The sequence below is a fragment of the Rhinopithecus roxellana genome, chromosome 6 (genome assembly GCF_007565055.1).
Source record: "Rhinopithecus roxellana isolate Shanxi Qingling chromosome 6, ASM756505v1, whole genome shotgun sequence".
NCBI lineage: Eukaryota > Metazoa > Chordata > Mammalia > Primates > Cercopithecidae > Rhinopithecus > Rhinopithecus roxellana.
Window position 1 is genome coordinate 68,099,119 of NC_044554.1, and position 12,430 is coordinate 68,111,548.

General features: G+C 35.9%; 1 pseudogene; it reads left to right on the top strand.

The window, feature by feature from the left end:
• Window positions 1–437: 437 nt before the first annotated feature.
• LOC104656217 overlaps window positions 438–12,430 on the top strand; it is a 161,746-nt pseudogene continuing 149,753 nt past the window's right edge.

Below are 12,430 nucleotides of genomic sequence, written 5' to 3' on the forward strand. Positions count from 1 at the left end.
ACTGGAGTTTCTGGATCTGTTTAATTTTTAGCTCTGTTACATAAAAGCTATTCTATTTTAGAGGATATGAAACATCTGAAGACTCAGCCTCCTCATTTGAAAGCTGCGGACAATGTCTGCCTTCATAGAATGCTATAGGTATTAAAATAGAAAGTATAAAATGAGCCCTTAGTGCACTAACAGACAAATGGCTAGAATATGATAAAAGCTCCTCTCTTTCCTTTGTGTGCATACTCTATGAGTGAATGGAATTGGTAGTATTATAGAACATATTACCATAGACATTTTTGACTTTAACTTTATACCTTTTATCATAGTTTTTATAAGAATTGCTAGTTAATACAAAAAAAAGTAGTTGGATTAATTACCTTACTCAAACCGAAAAGGCCAGGCTTAAAATATATATATATATTGCTTTCCAACTTGGACCCAACAGAATGGCTCCCGCAAAGAAGGGTGGCCAGAAGAAAAAGGGCCGTTCTTCCATCAACGAGGTGGTGACGCGAAAATACACCATCGATATTCACCAGTGCATCCATGGAGTGGGCTTCAAGAAGCGTGTCCCTCGGGTACTCAAAGAGATTCAGTAATTTGCCAGGAAGGCGATGGGAACTCCAGATGTGCGCATTGATACCAGGCGCAACAAAGCGGCCTGGCCAAAGGAATAAGGAATGACCCATACCTTATCCGTGTGCGGTTATCCAGAAAACGTAATGAGGAGGAAGATTCACCAAATAAATTCTATACCTTGGTTACCTATGTACCTGTTACCACTTCCAATAATGTACAAACAGTCAGTGTGAATGAGAACTAATCACTGTTCGTCAAATATATCAAATACAGTTACAAAATTGCAAAAAAAAAAAAAAAAAAAAAAAGGCCAAAAAGTCAACTAAAAGTTACCATAATTTGTTTTACTAAATATAATTAAAAAAGATTTGTTATATTTCAAGAATCTTAAATGACATAGGAAAATGTCCATGACATAATTATAAAAATTAGTATATATAACTACATAAAATATTATCCCAGTGTAATAGATAGTAAGCAAATACAGAATATATCATATCTGACTAGAAGGAAATGCACTTTAACATAACAATATCTATTTTCAGGTGATCAGACGATAGGAATTTTTTATTTTGTGTAATGTGTATGTAAGCCTGTGTGTGTATGTGTGTGAGAAAGAGGAAAAAAAAAAAAATACGTCTTCTCTAGGAATATTAGCTTGAAAACAGGAAATTTCCAATACCTGACCATTTCTAGAGAAATACATAAAAGTAATTTCATCTGAATTTCAGTTAAATTCACAATCAGGTAATTATAAAGTTGTTAGTTTTGATCAGTGTGGTATCTGTAACGATGTGCAGTTATTTGATTTGGATTTTTTTCAATATGTGCCCTTCAAGATTTTAGGTCCAATATAATAAATTTTAAAAACCGGCTGGGCGCGGTGGCTCACGTCTGTAATCCCAGCACTTTGGGAGGCCGAGGCAGGTGGATCACAAGGTCAGGAGTTCAAGATCAGCCTGTGAAACCCCGTCTCTACTACATCTACAAAAAATTAGCCTGGCATCATGGTGGGCGCCTGTAATCCCAGCTACTCAGGCGGCTGAGGCAGAGAATTGCTTGAATCCGGAAGGCAGAGGTTGCAGTGAATCGAGATTGCACTACTGCACTCCAGCCTAGGAGACAGAGTGAAACTCCATCTCAAAAAAAAAAAAAAAAAAAAAAAAAGAAAAGGAAAGAGAAAGAATGAGCACCATTAAAAAAAATTAAGAAAAAGAATTGTCCTACAAATTCTGAAATTCCCTCGTTCTCTCAACAAAGTCTCTAGAGTGAGTCAAGCTTTTAAACATCTTGTTCACATTTGTTTTCTAGAAAATGAAATGAAGACTTGGGTTGTTAAATGGATTTCCCCTAACAGCCAGTTATGAAAATCTCTAGGACCAGAATCACTTTTCTTTTCTTTTTTTTTTTTTTTCTTTTGAGACGGAGTCTCGCTCTGTCGCCCAGGCTGGGGTGTGGTGGCGCCATCTCAGCTCACTGCAAGCTCCACCTCCCGGGTTCACGCCATTCTCCCGCCTCAGCTTCCCGAGTAGCTGGGACTACAGGCTCCCACCACCATGCCCGGCTAATATTTTTGTATTTTTAGTAGAGACGGGGTTTCACCGCGTCAGCCAGGATGGTCTCGATCTCCTGACCTCGTGATCCACCTGCCTCGACCTCCCAAATGCTGGGATTACAGGAGTGAGCCACGGCGCCTGGCCACACATTTTAAAAATTAATTTCTGTAAAACAATAATCTTACCTTCAAAGAGTATGTAACTTCAGATACATTTTTTATTCAAATTTAACATCATAATGCACATTCTAGAATTTATTGTTCCAAAAATTACATACTATATGTTTCCCCTTAAGAACACTTTGTATATTTTTAGCATAGTTAATTTGGGTAAAGGAAAGATTGACTTAAACATATGTTACAGTATAATTGGCTCTTCCCATAAATATAATTGCTTTGCTTATACTGGAAAATATACTAAGGCTCATCATAAAGAGCTTTGTAAATAAAGAGCTTCACTCTAAATTTTAGTTTGAATTGGCTTGGGTGTTTTGAATATAAAGACAAATCAGAGGTTTGATCTCTGCTGCATGTATACAAAATTTAATAATGTTAAGAATTATTTATTACCTAGGTATTCCAATATCCATTCTAATATATGGAGAATCACTTATAAAAATTAGCTATGATAAAACCAGTTTACAGTTTTCACTAAAAAATATGAAACAGAAATGTTTTTATTATTTCTCGTTTCAAGGCTTAGAACAGGAACTCAAAACAAATATAAGAAATAAGGAAATAATATGATCATCAAAATCTGTAAATGATCATATCCCAAACCACAAAACGTAGAGATCATTTGGAAAATACACTGAAATGTGAATCAAACTGAAGAATACCCCCAAGTTTTAATACGTTCTTCTCTACATTTCTTAGCAATTTTCAGCTTTCCCCAGGATAAAGCAACAGTCTAGGAAAAGCGTAACAATGCTTGCACTGATGAGGTGTCAAGGCTTTGGGGGGGGTCACAGAAAAGTGAGAAACATCCCATATCTGTCCATATTCATTTTGCTGTTTGACAGTGAAAACAGAACTAAAATAAAAGCACTGAGTGTTCTCATCTTCATTTGCTGGAATGTATCCTCATACTTGAAGTGAAGCTTCCAAAGGCCAGGGAGGAGTTCTACCACTGATCAGAATTAGCTGAAGAGAGAGAGATAAACTAAATCAGAGGTTTATGACATGAGGGGAAATCCTGTTCACTGTAAAAAATGAAGAGAAATATACTTCTAGGGTTGAGGAGAGAATGTGGTATACTGGGTGCAAACATGTGAGAGAACACTGCCTCTGATGTGCAATAGCCAAGTTCCACACATAGGCCCACACTTTCCTGTCCTTCCAAGACTATTCTTGAGCAGGTAGCTGTCGCTGATTGACTTGCCTCAAAGCAAGATATGTAATGATCATTAAAAAACCAGCAAGAGAACAATTGATAGATGATGAATAAATATAATAATTATGAAATTTCAAATATATGACTCTCGACACTGTATTTCTAAGCATAAAGCAAAACCTGGAAATCAACCAGTGGAATACCAGTTAGAGGTGGATAAATTTAAAGATTTAAGCAATTACCTAGGGTAAGTAAAGTGGAAAGGTGGAATATTAAGAAAACAGAAACACGATAACCAGGATGAAGCAGTGAGAAATAACTGAAGAATAGTAATACTAAAAAGTATCTTTCATTTTCTAGTCATCTTCTCATTAAATTAAAGGATGTCATTTTCCAAAACAAAATATGCTGCTGGCTGCTCACTGTGCTTTGAAAACTTTTAAATATATTTGCATGTCTTTTAATCTGGTTCCAATCTACTTTTGCTTCGTTCCCTTTCAACATATCTTATTTGTCGACTTGTTTAATTATATGCTGTGAACTTTTGTGGCTCTTCATTTTCTTCATATTGGTCTTTCTGTCAATCTATTTAAAAGATCCTTCTTCAAACTATTTTTGATGTTGCTGATACTCTGTAAGAACCAAGTCAAATGTCACTTTCTCTGTGAAATTTTCCCTTATAAGGCAAAAGTAACTACTCTTTTATTAATTTGTTAAAATTTCTCTCAAAATATGTGACACATCTCTCCTTCAGGTAAGTGTTTATTGAAGTCTTCTGTACATTTTTTAATTAGGTTATTTGTTTTTTGCTATTGAGTTGTAGGGGCTTCTTACATATTTTGACTATTAACCCTTTATCAGATTTATGGTTTGCAAATTTTTTCCCTCTGAAGGTTGCCTGCTCACTTTATTTATTATTTTCCATGCTGTGCAGAAACTTTTTAGTTGTATGTAGCTCCACTTGTCTATTTTTGCTTTTGTTGTTTTTATGTTTGGTGACATATCCAAAAAATCATTGCCAAGACCCATGTTATAAGCTTTTGCCCCTGTTTTCTTCTAGGAGTTTTACAATATCGGGTCTTATTTGTAGGTCTATTGAGATGATTTTTGTGTATGTCTGTGAAAGATAGAGATCTTACTACCTTATTTTGCATGTGGATATCCAGTTTTGCTAATGTCACTTATTAAATAGATTATCCTTTCATCATTGTGTATTTTTGGCACCCTTTTTGAAGAGCATGGACTGAGTAGTCATGGGTTTATTTTTGGAATTTTTATCATGTTCAACTGGTCTATATGTCTATATTTATGCCAGTACCATCATATTTTAGATACTGTAGCTTTGTAATATATTTTGAAATCAGGAAGTATGATGCTTCCAGCTTTGTTCTTTTTTCTCAAGATCACTTTACCTCTTCTGGTTATTGTGTGTGTATGTGTGTGTGTGTGTGTGTGTGTGTGTGTGTATGGTTTCAATTCATAGATCATTTTTTTCTGTATCTGTAAAAAATGCCATTGGAATTTGGATGGAAATAGCAGTGAATCTGTAAATCACTTTGGGTGGTATGGACATTTTTACAATATTCAATGAGATTATTTTCTTAATTTCCTTTTTTGATCATTTACTGTTAGTATACAAAAACACAACTGATATTTGCATGTTGATTTCCTATTCTGTAAATTTACTGAATTCATTTCTTATTTCTAACAGTTTTTTAGTGGAGGCTTTATAATTGTTTATATATGATTTTCCAAAGAAGCCTTACAAATGGTCACCCTGTATATGAAAAGATGTTCAATATCACTAATCATAAGAGAAATGCAAATTAAAACCACAATTCTATATCACCTCAAACCTGTTAGGATGGATTTCATAACAACCAAAAGATTAAAAATGTTGGCAAGGATATAGAGAAACTAGTACCCTTGTACACTTGTAGACTAGAAACATCACCCTTGTAGTGGAATGTAAAATGGGGTAGCCAGTATGAAAATCATAAGGAGGGCCGGGCGCAGTGGCTCAAGCCCGTAATCCCAGCACTTTGGGAGGCTGAGACGGGCGGATCACGAGGTCAGGAGATTGAGACCATCCTGGCTAATACTGTGAAACCCCGTCTCTACTAAAAAATACAAAAAACTAGCCAGGCGAGGTGGCGGGCGCCTGTAGTCCCAGCTACTCGGGAGGCTGAGGCAGGAGAATGGCGTGAACCCGGGAGGCGGAGCTTGCAGTGAGCTGAGATCCGGCCACTGCACTCCAGCCCGGGCGACAGAGTGAGACTCAGTCTCAAAAAAAAAAAAAAAAAAACAAAGAAAACCGTAAGGAGGTGTTTCAAAAAAGTAAAAATACAGTAATCATATAATGTAGCAATCTCACATCTGGATATCTATCCAAAGGAATTAAAGTCTTGAATAGATATCTGCACTCTCATATTCACTGAAGCATTATTCACACTATCCAACACAACCCAAATGTTCACTAACAGATGAATAATTTTTAAAATATGGCAAGTACATGCAATTGAATATTAGTTAGCCTATAAAAGGAAGAAAATTCTGCTATAATACAGCAATATAGATGAACCCGGGCGACATTATGTTAAGTAAAAAAAAAAGCCACTCACAGAAGTGTCTTTCTGTGCATGGTGCACGATTTCACTTAAATGAGGTATCTAAAATAGTCAAATTCATAGAAGCAGGGAATAGAATGGTTGTTGCCAGGGTATGGTGGGATGGGAACGTGGAAAGTAGTTTCTCAATAGATATAAAGTTCCAATTATACAAGATGAATAAATTCTAGATATCCACCATATAACACAGCAAATATAATTAACAATACAGTATTGTGTACTTTAAAAAAATTGTTAAGAGGCTAAGGCAAGATATGAAATCAACCTAAGTGCCCACTGATGGATGAACAGAAGAAAATGTGGTATTAGCCGGGCTCAGTTGCTAATGCCTCTAATCCCAGAACTTTGGGAAGCTGAGGTGGGAGGATCGCTTGAGGACACAAGTTCAAGATCAGTCTGGGGAACATAACAAGACTCCTTTTCTACAATAAATAAATAAATGGAAAGTGTGGTGTGTATATACACAATGAAATACTATTTAACTATAAAACAAAATGAAATCCTATCATTTGTGGCAAGATAGATCAACCTGGAGTGTACTATGTTAAGTGAAATAAACTAGACACATAAAGACAAATACCACATGATCTCACTCATGTGGAATCTAAAAAAAGTTGGTCTCATAGAAGTAGAGAGTAGAATAGTGGTTACCAGAGGGTGGGAGAGTAAGTGGAAGAAGAGATTGCTCAACAAGTACAAAGTTACAATTAGACAGAATAAATTCTGGTGTTCTATTACACAGAGGGGATACTATAGTTAATATTAATGTAGTGCATATATCAACATAGCTAGAAGAGAGAATTTTGAATATTATTACCACAAATAAATACTAAATGTTCAAAGTGATAGATATGCAAACTATCCTGATTTCATTATTATACACGCATTGAAATTATACAATGTATACATGCATTGAAACATCACACTATAGCCCACAAATATGTACAATTATAATATTATCTGTCAATTATAAATAAAATAAAACTTAAAACATAATTTATTAAGAGAGTCGATCTCATATTGAGTATTCTTACACAAACCACCACCACAAAAACACAAAGGGACGTAAGGAAATTCTGAAGGTGATAAGATATATTTTTTATCTTGATTTTGGCAACAGTATCATGGGTATATGCATATGTCCAGACTCCCCAAATTGTATATATGTGCAGTCTCTTTGTAAAATCACATATACCACAAATATGCAATACTTACAATTACATTAATCAGTAGTTTTCATATAATCTTTCTTTTTTTTTTTTTTTTTTTTTTGAAACAGAGTTTCTCTCTCTGTTGCCCGAGCTGGAGTACAGTGGCATGATCTTGGCTTACTACAAACTCTGCCCCACGGGTTCAAGTGATTCTCCTGCCTCAACCTCCCAAGTAGCTGGGATTATAGGCACATGCCACCATGCCTGGCTAATTGTTGTACTTTTAGTAGAAACGGGGTTTCACCATGTTAGCCAGACTGGTCTCGAACTCCTGACTTCAGGTGATCCACCCACCTCAACCTCCCAAAGTGCTGCAATTACAGCCGTGAACCACCACACCCAGCTTTTTTTTCAGTTGAAGAATTCAAGGTATGTATTAAGAAACTTTGAATCAACAGTTATAGAAAAAGGAAAAAAGGCCTGGGTTTGTCAGTTTCAATAGGAGATTCTATGTGTTTAGTGTGCAAAGAACCCAGAATTATCTGTGGAGAGTTTTGAAGGAATGAGCCATTTGTAAAAAACATAATATGTAGGGCATGGCAAACAAGAAGAAAAAGCAAAAAGAAGCATTAGAGTGACAAAAGGACAACCCCAAAACAGGATTTACATGGAAACCCATGCCAGCAACCTGCATCAGAGAAATGTATCTGCAGCCAGCAGTATCTCTGTTGCCATATAAAGGTCTAGAAATTTTGAAAGTTTATGAGGCAAAAAGAGAAAAGACAAATACCAAGCAAGCATTCACAGATGGAACAATCAGATGGATTACTAAAACAAGAATCCAGTCCAACAGAAATATTAAATAAGAATTGTCAGAATTGAGATGCTCATGAGAATGTCAGACTCAGAATAAGAGAGGCCTGATATCAAACCCCAAATATTTGTGATGGAATTTTAACTCTTTCCTATCTTAGTTTAGAGTAAATATATTCTAGTGAATCTCAAACCTGCATGATGATCAAAATGATTGGGTTTTTCATATAACACAAATCCTAAATCCCATTTTCAGAGTCTTAGGACCAGTAACCTTGTATTACAACAAACAAAAACCAAACCAACAAACAAAGAGAAACTGGCAGCATGGGCAACATTGTGAGACCCCATCTCTAAGAAAAAAAATCAGCTGGATGTGGTGGCAAACACCTGTAGTCCCAGCTGCTTGGGAGGCTGAGGTGGGAGGATCATTGAACCCAGGAGGTCAAGGCTTCAGTGAGCAGAGTTCACACCACTACAATCCAGCCTAGACACTACAGCGAGACCTTGTTCAAACAACCAACCAAAGAAACAAAAACAACAAACAGATAAAGAAAGGTCATTCTATTGTTCAGTATGTTTGTTTTAGGGTGGAAACATAGTACAGGTAGAGTCAGCTTATGCTTGACTCATTGTTTTTCCTCTTCATCTAGAGCTTTTAATTTCATTTTATCTGTTTTCTCATTAAAAACTTTTTTTATTTGTAGTGTCTCACCCTAATTCTCGTCACAATTCTGCCCTTTGGATATCTTGCTTTGTGTGGTGGTTAATTTTGTTTCTGTTTCAAAGAAAGATCCCACCTGTCTGATGATGAGCTTTCTTCCACTCCCCCAGCAGGTCTCAGCCCTGAATCCCTATTGATAAATAAGCAAGTATCTTTGATTTTCCTTGTACTAACGTCAACAAGACCTATCTCGACTTAACAGCTTCTATCTGCAGATATCTGTCAACAGATTCATCAAGAATCTCTGTAATTAATATGCTTATCCTAGTGTTAATGGTACAGTTGCAAACCTATAATTAACACTTCTGTGTATAATTAATATTAACATTTCAACCATATATTACAGCTGACACATTTCTGATTAAATGAACAAACTGAATTCAACAAACATTTATCTGCAACTACAGTAATTAGATGAAGATTGTGGGACAATGACAAATCAATTCCAAGGACAAATTTGCAATCTCTTGAGCAATGAAAAAAGCCCACAATTGAACCATGTTATGATTTTAATAATGTCAAAACACTAACAGGTATTTTCACACAAACCACGGATAATGAAATTTTTTTTTTTAATATTCAATTATAGTTCAATGCAAGAGTTGGAAATTTCCTTTCTACAAAGAGCCAGATAATAATTATGTTCAGCTTTGTGGGCCATTCCATCTCTTCCACAGCCATTCAACTTTTTCAGAGTAGGTGTGCCCATGTTCCAATAAACTTTATTTACAAAAAATAAAAGAAGCAGGTGGCTGAATTTTCCCCCCAGGTTGTACTTTACCAATTCCTGTTTTAGTGGGCATACTTTGATCAGTGGTATATTATACATTAGTGCAATGTAATATGAAAAGATTGCTTTCATTTTCAAAATCCTTTGTATAACATGTCTTGAAGACATGATAAATTTTGTACTATTTTCACAATATGAGAGTTCTAGAATTCACATTATCAAATATTTATTCCATACTCTGTGTTGCATGATGCACGAGGGATAGAAAGAGGAAAACATGTATTGGTATGAAATTCTTTCTGACAAGCTTTGTTTCAAAGTGGCTGCACTATTTCCTAGGATTGCTGTAACAAATTACCATGATTCTCATGCCTTAACATAACAGACATGTATTTGCTCACAGTTCTGAAGACTAAAAGCCTGAAATCAAGGTATTAGCAGTGCCAAGCTCCCTCAAAAAGCTCTAAGGAAGACTCTTGCCTTGCTTTTCTCTATCTACTGTTGGCTCTCAGCAATCCTTAGTGTCCCTGAGTTTGTAACTGCATTACTTCAATCATCTTCAAATCACCTTTTCTTTGTGAGCCTCTGTGCCCTCTCCTTTTCTTTTAAGAACACCAGTCACCATAAACCTAGGTTGATTTTATCTTGATATCCTTAACTATTAACATATGCAAAGACCTTATACCCAAATAAGATCATATGCTGTGGTTCCAGATGGATATGAATTTTGAGAGGGGGCAGTATTTAATCCCCTACACTAGTCACCATTTTAAAAGTATGATTTCATGACTCCTTTAATTTCTTTCAACTAGAGCTATTTTGCTTTTAACTCCTCAAAGAGCAGAGTTCAAAGCCTTTGTCAATTTTGATTTGTTGAGCAACACAGAACCACTACAGATTTTAGCAGAATCAGGGAATTAATTAAAAATTAGAGTTTAAAGAAATGTGAAAGCGTTGATATGAGTTTTCTGGAAGGCTGTAGCTGAAAAATAGGAGAAAAATTCACGGGCGTGACTGTGGAAGCCAAGACTGATGGGAGAAGTCTGAGATGCCTCTACTGTGTTTCATTAAAACTACAAAATGAATGGAAACATCTCCAAACTGTCAAGTATGTCCACCATGACTGCAAAATCAGAACTTATGGAAGGTCTACAGAATGGCTGTTCATGACTTTCATCACCTTCTGAGCAAAATAGCTTCTACTTCATATGAACCTTTACCGAATTTCCTCTTATTGACAAAGTCAAACCCAAAACCATACAGAGAAGGGGATTCTGAGCATATATTTTCCAGTCTTCACAGGGAGTGGTGCTGTGTGTATATATATATATACACAGGCTATGCTGAATTTCCTGGTGAGATATATATGTATATCTCACCTTTATCAACTTGGCACCCATAATCATCATTTTAACCATATTTACTTTACAGATAATATGTAAAGTGCCATCAGATTCTACAGTCAGTGCAGTATCCCTGCTATTTGCAGAGTAGTTCATTGCTATCAGGAACCAAAATTGACCTTGTGGCTATATGAGCTTTCATAGTTCTGAACTCCGATGGAAAACATTAAAAATCAGTAATGTTTTTGAGTTTTGTGGGGGATTTTTGAGTGAAGTGGAGGTAAGAGAGTTAGTTTATGAGTACACAACTGCCTGACTCAGTCTGGTGGGCAGTGGTATGGTATGATATAGTATGGAACCATATCATATCACAAAAATCAGCATTAGTATGTAACTGTTATCCAATAAAACCCTCAACTACTGAATGTCATTGTTTCTTCAATATACAATCAACAACAACAACAAAAAAAAAAAAAAAAAAAAAAGCCACCATAATGCATTTAGAGAGAGTTAGAAAAGCAATTAGTAGAATAAATTGTTGGCACAGTAAGACAGTCCTTCATTAAGGGCCTAAATTTTCTTTCCCTTAAAGATTCCTAGGCCTGTGAACTGGCTCAATTCTGGGAATTACATGTGGGACCATGACTAATATAAAACCTTGTTTATATAAATCCTTAAGAAGGCTACTGTATTAGTCCATTTTCATAGTGCTATAAAGAACTGCCTGAGACTGGGTAATTTATAAAGAAAAGAGATTTAATTGACTCACAATTCCACACGGCTAGGAAGGCCTCAGGAAATTTACAATCATGGCAGAAGGTGAAGGGGCAGCAATGCAATCCTGAGAATTTCATGATATGCTAGCAAAAGATTGTCCAATATCTCTGGAGGTCAAACCATTCTTGGTACTGCTCTGGTCTTGCTACGTATTAGGCTTACTCTACGTAGGTTGTCTATAGTGATTAAGTGGAACTGCATGGCCCCACCATTATAAAATTCCATCATTTCATTATATTTAATAATCCCATTTTAATAACACCATTCCCACTACTATGCTTTGCTTGCAGAGAAAAATCACTACAATGCCTTCTGAAAGTGCCATTGCTTCGCTCATTGTGTGGGTTGAATTCCAAAAATGTTTTGGAATTCAAATTCCAAAACATGTTGGAGAGCTGTTGAAAATGCTGTTGAATATGTTGAAGAGCTGTAAATGTGACATCATTTGGAAATACAGACTTTGTAGACATTATTGAGTTAAGTTGAGGTCATACTGGATGAGAGTGGGCCTTAAATTCAATGACTGGGGTACTTAGAGAGAGAGATTTAGGGAAAAAGGGACACAGAGGAAACATGCAGAGAAAACAGCCACGTAAAGACGGAGGCAGAGATTGGAGTTATGATGCCAAAACTCAAGGAATGCCAAGAATTGACAGCAAACAGCAGAAAGAAGAAGAAAGAAAAGACTATTCCTTAGAGCCTTCAGTACTACCATTGACTTGATTTGGGGTTTCTAGCCTCTAGATTTGTGAGAAATAAATTTCTGTTATTTAAGCCACCAAGTTTATGGTAAGTTATTAAGGTAAA